The following is a 12,707-nucleotide window of genomic DNA, read 5'->3' as shown; positions in this document are numbered from 1 at the left end:
TTGTATCTGTTTTTGAACTTTCCGCAGAACTCAGGGGTGATTGGACTTAGCTGAAGTGAACAATGAAGGCTGCCCTATATTCTGCCACCCAATCATCACTTGAAGATGGGAGTCCCTTTCCTGAATGTTCATGCATGTTAAAAAATGCAAGCATCTTGTTATCAGACACCCACATATTTCATGCCTAGCCTTTGCTCTCATAACCTCCAAGACTCAGCTACATGGGTCACGTTGAAACTCAGGAAACTGCTTGTTTTTACTCTCCCTTCTTCTGGACTGGTAATTATTAGCACCTCTTTCCTATTTCTGTCTTTCTCATTTCCCTAATCTGTCTCTGAGCTTTTTTGTTAATCCAAACCCTAGTCATTTGCATTTGAGCATTTCCCCTCAATGTGCTTAAACCTCCACTGCATTTTGCCTGGTTCCCTAGCACCTCAGTTTAAGGCAACCTCTTTGCCTAAGTCTAGATCTTTTTGGCCCAGTTTGGGTAGCCTGTGTCAAGTGTAACAGCTAAACATGTTGCAGATCTCGGGTTCCTTCGGGTGAGCTGGCAGCAGCAGCTGGAGGAAGATGGGCAAGTGCCTTGGAATTTGGAGAGCCAGGAAGCTGTGCAGTCATCACCAAGACCAGAAACGACATGACAAACAATACAAGAAGGCCCATCTGGGTACTGCTTTGAAAGACAACCCTTATGGGGGAGCTTCCCATGCCAAAGGAATTGTCCTGGAAAAAGTTGGTGTTGAAGCCATCCAACCAAATTCTGTCATCAGGTAGTGTGTCCGAATTCAGTCTATCAAGAATGAAAAGAAAATGACATCCTCTGTTTCTAATGACGGTTGTCTGAACTTCACTGAGGAGAACGATGAAGTCCTGGTTGCTGGGTTTGGTCGAAAAGGGCTTGGTGACATTGCTGGTGTCCACTTCAAGGTTGATAAAGTAGCCAGTGTTTCTCTGTTAGCATTGTACAAAGGCAAGAAAGAGAGATCAAGATAATAATATCTGTTATGCTGCATGCAGCTATAATAAAACTTCCCATTTGACAATTAAAAAAACAAACAAAAAATCCTCTAACCATATTGCAAACTCATACTTCTAACTTTTGTTGTTTTCACTCTGACAACGCCTGTGCTAGATTGCTGCCATGTGTTCTATGTGGGGCTGCCGTTGAAGACAGTTCGGAACATGTAGCTGATGCAGAATTCAAAGGCCATATTGTTGACCAAGCGTATAAAGTATTTTCTGGCACGATTAAACTAGCTACCAGCTAATTTTCAGGCCTAATTCAAAGTGCTGATTTTGACCTATGAAGCCTTCTGTGGGCTCAGGATGCTAATACCTCAAGGAAGTACCTCTTCCACATGAACCAACCTTGACTCTGCATTCATAATCTGAGCTCCTTTTCTATGTGCCCCCTCTGAGAGAGGTGCAGAGGGTGGTAACAGAAGAACAGTGTTTGTTCAGTACATGCTTGTGCCAGAAAGGCATGCCAGCATCTTTATTGGTTTTCAGGCATGAGGCAAAAACATTTCTATTTACCCAAGCTTTTGACCCTTTATCTGGAGGCTATTAGGTGCACTTGTGGCCTCCCCCCACCCTCATATTTTTAGTGGGATGTGGTCCAGTGTTATTTTTCTAGAAAAAGAGGTGCCAGAACTCACCACGAATGCCTCCCTTGTTCTCCTACAATGGCAATGGCACCCATCTGACAGGTGCTAGAACGGAGTTCCATTGAGTTCTGGCTGAAAAAAAAGGCCCTGGTTAGAACTCTCTTCTTAAATACATTATAGATCTGCTTTCTCTGTTTTTATTCGACTCTGGTTTTTTATACTTGGTGGTCATGCTCGTTTCACTTTGTGTATTGCTTTTGGGTCCCTTTTTGTGAAAAAGTGACTAATACATTCAATAAGAAATAATAATAATAATAATAATAATAATAATAATAATAATAATAATAATGATTTATTATTTATACCCCGCCCATCTGGCTGGGCCTCCCCAGCCACTCTGGGCGGCTTACATAAAAACCAAAAATAAGGTAAAATATCACACGTTAAAAACTTCCCTGAACAGGGCTGCCTTAAGATGTCTTCTGAATGTCAGGTAGTTGTTTATCACTTTGACATCTGCTGGAAGGGCGTTCCACAGGGTGGGCGCCACTACCGAGAAGGCCCTCTGCCTGGTTCCCTGTAGCTTTGCTTCTCGCAATGAGGGAACCGCCAGAAGGCCCTCGGCGCTGGACCTCAGCGTCTGGGCAGAATAATGGGGGTGGAGACGCTCCTTCAGGTATACTGGGCCGAGGCCGTTTAGGGCTTTAAAGGTTAACATGAGTGTTTAAAGCAACGTAGGCTGACTCACGGCCATACGTTTATGGTTTATGTGAAGAACTTTCTCCTGACTGAGCTGAACTCGCTGCCAAGCAGTCTCATTGGATGAGTCCCTTCACCTTTATGAGAAGCAAGAAATATTCCTGCTCGATGCTTATTACTACTGAGTGGTGGTTCTTTCTCCTGGAGCCTTCAGATCATTTCTCAGAATCACAGGGAGGGACGAGAGAGTGCCTACCCCCAGACTGTCACCTGTAGGAATAACGGACACGACAGGAGGTTGGATGCAGGTGAGCTGTGCGGAAGCATGCTGGCAAGCATGCTCCAAGCAAGCTGCTGGCTAGCTCTGCTGAGGCTCCTTTTATTAGCAGAAGTCAACAATTGGAAAGAGTAGCGAAACCACCCTGAACTTAACAGATGTCCATCTAAGCACATTTCCAGCATTAGCAAATACACATGTCAACAGGTGTTTCCCTCAGATGTTCCCCCCGATACTTGATTACGTCCACATTCCTGGTCATGCTCCAGCCAAGCGATATGTCTAACAAACAAATTGTGAGAGGACAAAAGGTCAGGGGGGAAACCCTGTTTTCTAGCCAAGAAGGCAAAAGGTCAGGGAAAGCAGGTGCAACGCTCCTTGACATACTGTTGCATGTCTGGTGCGAGGTTTGCCTTCGCAAAGCGGAGCGTTACCTCTACAGTCACCCAGTGCATCTTCTGTGTTGCTGCCCAATATGGAGCTCAGTTCTTCCCAGGAGTTACCACCTGCAGGGAGACTTGAATTCCAGCCTTCCTATTGGAGCTCTGCTCTGAACCATTATGCCACTGTGGGAAACCATAGGCCCAAGTAACAACAACAACAACAACTTCTTCTTCTTCTTCTTTATTATATTTATTGAGTTTATATCCCGCCCTATACCTGGAGGTCACAGGGCAGTTCACAGAAAAGATCACAACATATATAATCAGAATAAAAGCAATAGCCCACTAACCTCCCCCCTCCCCACCAAGAGCCACAATTTAAAAGGGTACAGGATGTCAAACAAATTAACCAAAGGCCTGGTTAAAAAGGAACGTTTTTGCCTGGCACCTAAATGAAGGTGCCAGGCAAACTTCCCTGGGGAGAGCATTCCACAGGCGGGGAGCTACTGCGGAGAAGGCCTGTTCTCGTGTTGCCACCCTCTGCACCTCTCGAGGAGGAGGCACACAAAGGAGGGCCTCAGAATATGATCTCAGGGTCCAGGCAGGTTCATATGGAAAGAGGCAGTCCTTGAGGTATTGCAGTCCTGAGCCTTTACTGGCTCTTTACTACACTCCTTTATGTTGCCCATTCATTATTATTTGTGCTCACAGTATTGGGGTGGTTATGCACAGTCCTGCTATGAGCTCTGTTTGTGTCGGCAAAAGTTTCGGACTGGGCGTACTGCTTTGTTTTGGATCAACGCGTCCCCCGTAACCGCCTGCCTGAAATCCTGCAATATTTTAGACACAAACGTTCTGGTTCGTTCTGTGTCCCGCTTTTGTTGTGCTATAGTGGAAGAGTGGAATAATGCAATAACACTGGGGAAGCACTGCAGGACAACTAATAGAGTGGAATGGCCTGAGGATGGTCCAGTATAAATTAATCACATGGGGGGGCAGTCTGAAGGGGCCCTGTGACTGGATTGCTGCTCTTTCCTTCCACGTTAAAAACTTCCCCTTCCAGTTACTGTACTTTAGTTCCAGGTTTGCTATTCATGAACTCTGCTTCCCAGTCCTGAAAGCCTCCCATGTTCTGGGACAACTGTCCTAGATCCCTGAGACATCTTCCATCATGTCCTTTTGAGCAAATCAGATCTTTCATAACTTCTTGATCGGGATCGAGGTAGCCAAATCTGATATGGGACTCCAGATGGCGACTTACAGGCTCCATACACACATTCTTTCCCTCAAAGAATTTTGAGTACTGTAGTTTGTTGAAGAGGCAAGGCCAGCCCCTGAGGCAAATCCCAAAATAGCATCCTTATCCCTACCAGCAAAGGAAGATCTACATCAGGAACAAGGGGTGGGGGAGAGAGAAAGATCAACATTGGGGACTGCTGCCTCCGTGGATCCTGCCGCCTGAGGCGATCACCTCACCTTGCCTCATGGGTGAGCTGGGCCTGCTGTGTGAGGTAAAGTACAATGTCCAGAATTCTTTGAGAGAAAAAATGTGCTTTGACTATACTTTAAAGGTATAGCATATACCTATTTTGATAGAAAAAGAGGTGCCGGAACTCACCATAAACACCTTCCTCGTTCTCTTAGAATGGCAATGGTGCCCACCTGAGAGGTGCTGGAACTGGGGGGGGGGGAGCCCTGGCATATATGCAGACTACTGTGAATTTTCCTGACTTTCCTATCCTGCTCCCCTCCTCTTTCACACACAACACTTCCCACTAAAGTCTACAAAACCCTTCAATATTGGGATTAGAATGGCATGCAAACTGAAGGATGTTATAGAAAGGTTGCCTTCGTGTTGCGTTTTGGTTAATGAATCGCTCACAGAGAACTTCACTTTCTCTGGGAATTTATTAAACAAGGAATAGGGATCCAGACTAGGCTTAAGATGTTCGGAGAGCACTTTGAAAGAGCAAAGCTGCATACAAGTAGTGATTGCAGCAAAATACTGGCTCTGTCATCTCCCGCTCTGTAAATAAGTTGGCTATAGCACTGCTATCAGCATCTTGACAGCTAAGGTATGAGATCCATTAGAGCATCTGTAATTATTTATAGAGGAGGAGAAAACATATTGCATTGATTTTTATTTTTTTTAAACAGGATTGCCCAGCAAAGGAGCACTCCCTGTTTCTAGGGAAGAGTTCTTAAAAAGTAATAATTATCTTAGTTATAATTGCCAGCAGAATGAAAGCTTTTCACTTTTTCCCCTGAATGTTATTTCACTCTGTTCAGTGAACTATATAGCACTTAACCAGCAGAAAATGCTGAATGGCATTTAACAATTCTGGGGAAGTCTAAGTTGTCCAATAGATATTATATAGTACAGATTTGGGGGCACACATATTTATGCACAATTTTTTTTAGACAAGCTACATGTTACATGGACTGCAAGAAGATCAAACCTATCCATTCTGAAGGAAATCAGCCCTGAGTGCTCACTGGAAGGACAGCTGAGGCTCCAATACTTTGGCCACCTCATGAGAAGAGAAGATTCCCTGGAAAAGACCCTGATGTTGGGAAAGATTGAGGAGAAGGGGACGACAGAGGACAAGATGATTGGAGAGTGTTCTCAAAGCTATTGACCTGAGTTTGACCAAACTGCGGGAGGCAGTGGAAGACATTTATTTATTTATTTATTTATTTATATATAAAATAAGGGCATTTGCGGATGATTTAGTTTTAATGGTGGAAAATCCAAAGGAAAGCATAGCAAAGGCTCTAGAAAAAATGGAAAACTTTGGATGGGTATCAGGTTTTGCTTTGAATAAAGAAAAAACGAAACTAATGGTAAAAAATATGGGAGATCAAGAGAAAAAGGAACTGGTAGAAAAATTTGGATTACAAATTGTAAAAAAAGTGAAATATTTAGGCATACAAATAACAATGAAAAATATAAATTTGTTTGAAGATAATTATAAAAAAATTTGGGAAGAAACAAAAAGAGAAATGGAAACTTGGACAAGACTGAAATTAACACTCTGGGGTAGAATTTCGGCTATTAAAATGAATATCTTACCAAAACTTCTGTTCCTTTTTCAAATGATTCCCATAATAGGTAAAGATGATTGTTTTAAGAAATGGAAAATGGACTTAACAAAATTTATATGGCAAGGCAAAAAGCCACGGATTAAATATAAATTATTAACTGACATAAAAGAGCGGGGAGGTTTTGGACTCCCAGACCTGAGACTATATTACGATGCAGCATGCTTTACTTGGATCAAGGATTGGATCAAATTGGATAACAGCGACATTTTGGATTTGGAGGGATGGAACAACAGATATGGTTGGCATGCCTATCTAATTTATAACAAAGTGGCAGTCCATAAAGAATTTCTAAGCCATGTAATTAGAAATGCATTATACAAGGTCTGGGTGAGACATAGAAGGTTGTTAGAACCAAAAACTCCATGGTGGGTCTCACCGCTAGAAGTAATATCAGTTAAAAAGAAAAATACTACAGGAAGAATGGCAACTTACCAGCAGCTCCTAAAGGAAGAACAGGGCCAATTAAAACTAAGACCATATGACGAGGTGACCCAATACTGTACCACATGGCTTCAATATCACCAAATTGCACAAATATTTAACCAGGATAAAGTAATAGGATTTGAAAAAGAAGAATCAAAATTACAAAAAGTATTATTACAAAACTCAAAAAAATATATATCCAGAATGTATAATTTATTATTAGAATGGGAATTAAAGGATGAAGAAATAAAAGAAGTTATGATCAAATGGGCATGTGATATAGGATATGTAATTCGGCTGGATCAATGGGAGAAATTATGGAAATATGACATCAAATTCACGGCATGTTATACAATAAGAGAAAATTTTATGAAAATGGTGTACCAATGGTACTTAACTCCAGTAAAATTGGCAAAAATTTACAAATTAAAATCGAATACCTGTTGGAGATGTAAAAAAGAAATAGGAACAATGTTCCACATGTGGTGGGAATGCCGACCCATTAAACAATTCTGGAATGAAATCTATGAAGAACTCAAAAGGATGTTTAAAATATCTTTTAGTAAAAAACCGGAGGCATTCCTTTTAGGTTTAATTACAAATGATATCCCCGAAAATCAAAGGAAAATATTCCTTTATGCAACAACAGCTGCCAGGATGCTTATAGCTAAAAACTGGAAAAGCAGAAAAATTCCATCAGTGAAAGATTGGCAAATTAAATTTTGTGAATACATAAATCTGGCAAGACTTACAGCTTACATAAGGGGACAATCGGACAAGAAACTATTAAAAGAATGGGGTTGTGCTAAAGAGTATATGAAAAAACATTGTTCTGGAGTCAGTATATTGGTATGTAATGAGTGATGCTTTACAGGGTTAAAGAACAAGAAAAATGATGTAAAAAAGCATAAAGATGGAAGTAATCTAATTAGACACAACAATACAGTAAGAGTAAATATCTTTGGAGGTCTTAGAACAAAGGAAGGAAGTCAATTTATGTTTATGTATGTTATGATATGGTTTTGCTTTGTAGATGTGTGTTTTTTCGTTTTTGTGTATTCAATGTTTGTAATTTTTGTTACGATTTTGCATTGAAAATAAAAGCTAAAAAAAAAAAAAAAAAAAAAAAAACTGCGGGAGGCAGTGGAAAACAGGAGTGCCTGGCGTGCTCTGGTCCATGGGGTCACGAAGAATCAGACACAACTCAACAACAACAACATGTTACATCTTACCATTTTTGGTGACGTCACAGAATATGCTGTGGTTGAGCTCTCAGACTGAAAGCTGGAAGCTGTACATGAATTAGAGGAATGCAACCAAGAATCCTACACAATGTCATATACTGCTTAGGTCCTATTACTGCACAATGTCATGTTGCTTAGTGTCAGGTGTGTGTGCAGGACCCAGGCCCTGGGACCAGTAGGAATTTGCAGGTCTGGGGCCTTCCTAAGTTTGTTCTGAAGAGGCAAGGCGCGGCCTCACAGGTGAGGCTGATTGGTAACTCACAGCCCCTGGTGGCAAGAGCTGGGAAGGGATATAAGGTCAGCATTTCCCTTCGGCTCTTTGCCACAGCAACACGCTCCCTGCCTTGCTGCGCTTGATTCCTTGACTCCTTGCTTCTTGATCCTTGGGTAGGCACAGCTTTGTGGTTCGTTGACCATCTCTAGTGACTCAGTTGGAAGACAGAAGCTTCAGGCTAAGAGGCAATATTATAATTTATGGAGTATCTAATTTTTTCCCTCTGCACTGCTTTTAGTCTGGATGCCACTGAATACTAGTTGGAGAGGGGCAATAGAGAAAGAGGGCTACTGTGCATCCCTGGTTATAAGCTTCTTGGAAGCATTTTGGTTGGACATTGTGGGAAACAAATGGTGGACTAGACAGGCCTTTGAGTCAACTCAACAGGGCTTCTCCTACAGGAATTTCACCAGTCCAGACTCTGCTCCCCCTCTCCATCCCCTGCTTTCTCGCATGCTCCAGATGAGGTAGGTGCAGTGCTGCTTGCAGAGAGTCAGTGGGAGATTTTGCGTGATCTATAAGCCAACAGTGGTGAGCTAAATCAGGTGGTGTGGAGGAAAGCAAAATAACAATTGGCCTGGGTGGTAATGATGGATATGAGAAACCTTTTCCAGATGGCAGTCCATTTTGACAGGTGGGTGTCAATCCCCTGGTGACGTTAGGTAACCCAAAGTTTTTTGGGTTTTTTTTTCCATTTGGGGTTGTAGCTCAAGCCATACCTGCAGAGGAAGATATTTTGCATTGCCGGCTTCGGTAAAACATTGGAGGTTTTTAAGCAGAGGTTGGATGGCCACCTGCCATGGGTGCTTTAGTTGAGATTCCTGTATTGCAAGAGGTTGGATCAGGTGACCGGCAGTGTCCCTTCCAACTCTACAATTCTATGTACTGACAACAAGGCTGCTATGGGCAGGGATTGGCCATGCTACAGGATTCCTCAACAGGAACTCCACCGCTTTTGATCCCAGCAGGTTTGCTGTCAGTACTGATCAACTGAATGGTGCTGACAGCAAGCTTCACTTGCCAAGGAATAATCAGGAGTGTACTTTAAGGCTCCCTGTTTGCTGTCAGATTCATCTCTGCCCACCCCATATATGGCATCAGGAATGGGACTGGTGAGTGTAGTTTGGGGGAAACGGCTGTGTGCCTAACTGGGACCCATGCCATGCCTCACTAGGCCCATGGAATTGAGGTTCCACACCTCTGATGTATTTATTTATAATTTTATTTATCAAATTTGTATGCCGCCCTTCATCTGAAGACCCCAGGGTGGTTCAACGCATAAAAATACAAAATAGAAACAAAAAATACAAAAGAAAGAAAGAAAGAAAAAATAACGCCCCTCCTTCCCACAACCACATTTAAAATGGATGTTACTCAGCCAAAGGTCTGGTTAAAGAAGAATGTTTTTGCCTGGCACCTAAAGGTGTATAATGAAGGTGCCCGACAAGCCTCCCTGGGGAGAGGGAGCAACTGCAGAAAAGGCACATTCTTGTGTTGTGTTGCCATCTTTTGGGCCTCTCATGGCAGGGGCAAACAAAGAAGGGTCTCAGATGATGACCGCAGGGTCTAGGTAGGTTCATATGGAGAGAGGCGGTCCTTTAGGTATTGGTATCCCAATGTAGGGCTTCCAGCCAGTAGGGTTACTGACCAAAAGAAAAATAGCTCTGTCTTTTGTGTATTTAACAGCAGCTTGATCTACAGGAATAATCAGGTGATGCTTATCATGGCAATGAGATAGGCATTATCCCCTGCTAAAGTCTAGCACAGGGGTAGATATGGAACATGTGGCCCTCCAAATGTTGCTAGTCTACAACTCTCTTCATCCCTCACCACTGGCCATACAGCTGTTGAAATGCACAAGAATGGAGGCAGATAAAAATATAAGAACTGAAAGCATCAGTGGATGGCATTCCCTTCCTGATTGCATGCATGGAAATTAGATTCCAAACATGAGCGGAGCAGTCTAGCAAATCTCTGCTGGACCACCAAACTCCTTGAGGTATTTCTATTTGGGACAGTACATGATGCCCCGAAGAAAGGATCTCTCCAAAAGTCTGGAGAGAAGGAGTCCTGACTCCAATGAGCTACAACTTGCAGGGGGTGAGGAACAAAAAATTATTTCAAATCTGCTGTTAGCCCTTGGAATGCGGCCTTCTAAAAAAACCCCTATCCATCAGATAAGTAAAACTAGTGTGCAGATTGAGTATCAGTTTGCTTGTTTCCTTGGGCGGAGGGGCATGTGTGATGAGCTTCTGTTTTTATAGCTGTCCACCCAGTGGCTTTTAAAGCCTTGAACTTTCAGATGCTGGAGAGTAATTAATAATAAAGCAGCTCTGCAAAAGGAGTCAGCGAAAGGAGTTTTAAATAAAACATCCAGTAGCCAATTTACCCTTACTTAAAAAGCAAACACCCTCTTTCCGGGAACACGAAAGGGCAATATAATTGTATATATATCTATATTGCTTTCCCGCCCTTGTAGGGTGGCTGGATTTCAGTGCCGGTTGATTTCTGTAAAACGTGGTGTGCCTGGATGGGGAAACTGTTGGTTACTCCCAACTGCGTTAAATGCTAGAAAAGAAATTAAAATTAACTATAGCATCCGAGTCAAAGCTTTCTGATGGCTGAACATGGCTTGCTTGACTTGCCAAAGGTGGTTGTTGGGTCAGTGTGAACAGCAAACAACTCTGGAGGTATTTGCTTAATTTGAAGTGTTCCAAAGGCCGTGCACTCATGAAAGGGCTTTCATAACAGATGCTGTTCAACGTTATTAAGTGGCCCCAGTCCAGGACAGCTGTTATAATGTGAGCCTTTCATCGCCTCAAACTGAACAGTACGGGATTTCCACCACTAAACAAGCCACCCTGAGCTGTCAGTAGTGGCCTCTGTGTGATATATTCAGGCCGCCTTCTAGAAGTGTTTGTTACCCGTGTTCTTTTTCTGGGATACTGTTTTCCAAAAGCAGGCTTTTCAAAAGTCTATTACACGCCCCTCCACAAAGTTCACCATCCACTTTTTCCATCGTTTGGTTCCCCTGCCCCCTGCAGCCAAAAGCATCCATGCTGTGTATTTGGTGGCCTTCTAAGAGTAGTGTGATGCACTGGCCAGAATGTTCATCTTCTTGCCATAAAAGGTTTCGCTTTCGAACACATGCATATCAAGTTGCTGAGGAGTTGATCTGCTGGCAACCCTGATGTGGATGCGAAGCTGGCAGTGACACCATCCTGTCCCTTAAAAGATAACGAATGCATAAGACATCACCTTGCCGACAAAGGTCCATATAGTTAAAGCTATGGTTTTCCCAGTAGTGATGTGTGGAAGTGAGAGCTGGACCATAACGAAGGCTGATCGCCGAAGAATTGATGCTTTTGAATTATGGTGCTGGAGGAGACTCTTGAGAGTCCCATGGACTGCAAGAAGATCAAACCTCTCCATTCTTAAGGAAATCAGCCCTGAGTGCTCACTGGAAGGACAGATCCTGAAGCTGAGGCTCCAATACTTTGGCTACCTCATGAGAATAGAAGACTCCCTGGAAAAGACCCTGATGTTGGGAAAGATGGAGGGCACAAGGAGAAGGGGACAACAGAGGACGAGATGGTTGGACAGTGTTGTCGAAGCTACCAACATGAGTTTGACCAAACTGCGGGAGGCAGTGGAAGACAGGAGTGCCCAGCGTGCTCTGGTCCATGGGGTCACGAAGAGTTGGACACAGCTAAACAACAACAACAACAGTGCATATGTTGTGTGGTCCTCACCAATGCAGAAAGAAAAACATGGAAGTGATGTTGGGCACAGAGGTGTGGTTCAGAAGGCAGGCCCCCAGAACCAAGGGGTAGAAACTTTTGGGAAGCAGATGTCAGCTACATGTTAAGAGAAACGTAATGGTATGAGTTGTTTTGCCAGTGGAAGAGACGGCCTACTCAGGAAGTGATGAGCTCTCCTTTGCTGGCTGGCAGGCCACCTGCCAAGGGATGCTGTAGCTGCTGCATCCTGCGCTCATGATCCTAAATTGAGTTGGACTGGATGACTTTATAAAGGTACCTTCAAGCTCTGTGATTCAGGTACAAATTCAGAATGCAGAGCTGAAAAATGTTAACTTATTATGATCAATAATAATATTGAATAACAGCAGACTAAAATTCTTCAGGGAAAGCTGGGGTGTGCTCATTTTGGGGAATGCTACAACTGTTGAATTTGACCTGTGCTTCACCTATTAAATGCAAAGAGCAAAAAATGGACACGCTCCCACCTCCTTTCAAGGGTAAGGAAGAGCCTTGACTCCTGGATGAGACAAAAAGAAAGGCCCATCTTAGCCCAGTATCCTGCTGCCAAAAGTGGCCAGCCACATGCTTCTGGGAAGCCTACAAAAAGGATCAGGTTAACAGCCCCCTCCCAATGTTGTTTCCCCCAGAAACTGAACACATTGACCCTTAAAATGTTCCTTCAGTGGTGTTTATTGACCTATCAGGCTGCTATGCTGATAGATCTATCACCCTATACAGGTCTTTCCAGAAATAAGTTCCACTGAGTTCAGATGGCTTTTACCCAAGCAAGCAGGTACAGGATTGCAGCCTTTAAAAAGCGTTCTAAGCCTATGCCGATAAGCACGTTTTGTCACAGCAAATACATTTTTGTCTCATTTCAGTTGGGTGAGACCCTCTCAGCTCCATTGGGAAATGACAGAAGGCGAAAAAATTC

General features: G+C 43.2%; 1 pseudogene across 1 annotated transcript; it reads left to right on the top strand.

Annotated features, from left to right (window-relative positions):
• Positions 1-532: 532 nt before the first annotated feature.
• LOC310830902 (small ribosomal subunit protein uS12 pseudogene) lies at positions 533-1,008 on the top strand (annotated as a pseudogene). The gene has a single exon. The product of its transcript is annotated as a small ribosomal subunit protein uS12 pseudogene (transcript).
• Positions 1,009-12,707: the final 11,699 nt, after the last annotated feature.

This window comes from Podarcis gaigeae (genome assembly GCF_964106915.1).
Source record: "Podarcis gaigeae genome assembly, chromosome: 13".
Lineage (NCBI taxonomy): Eukaryota > Metazoa > Chordata > Lepidosauria > Squamata > Lacertidae > Podarcis > Podarcis gaigeae.
The sequence above is the reverse complement of the archived record's forward strand: the minus strand, read 5'-3'. Positions and strand labels throughout refer to the sequence as shown.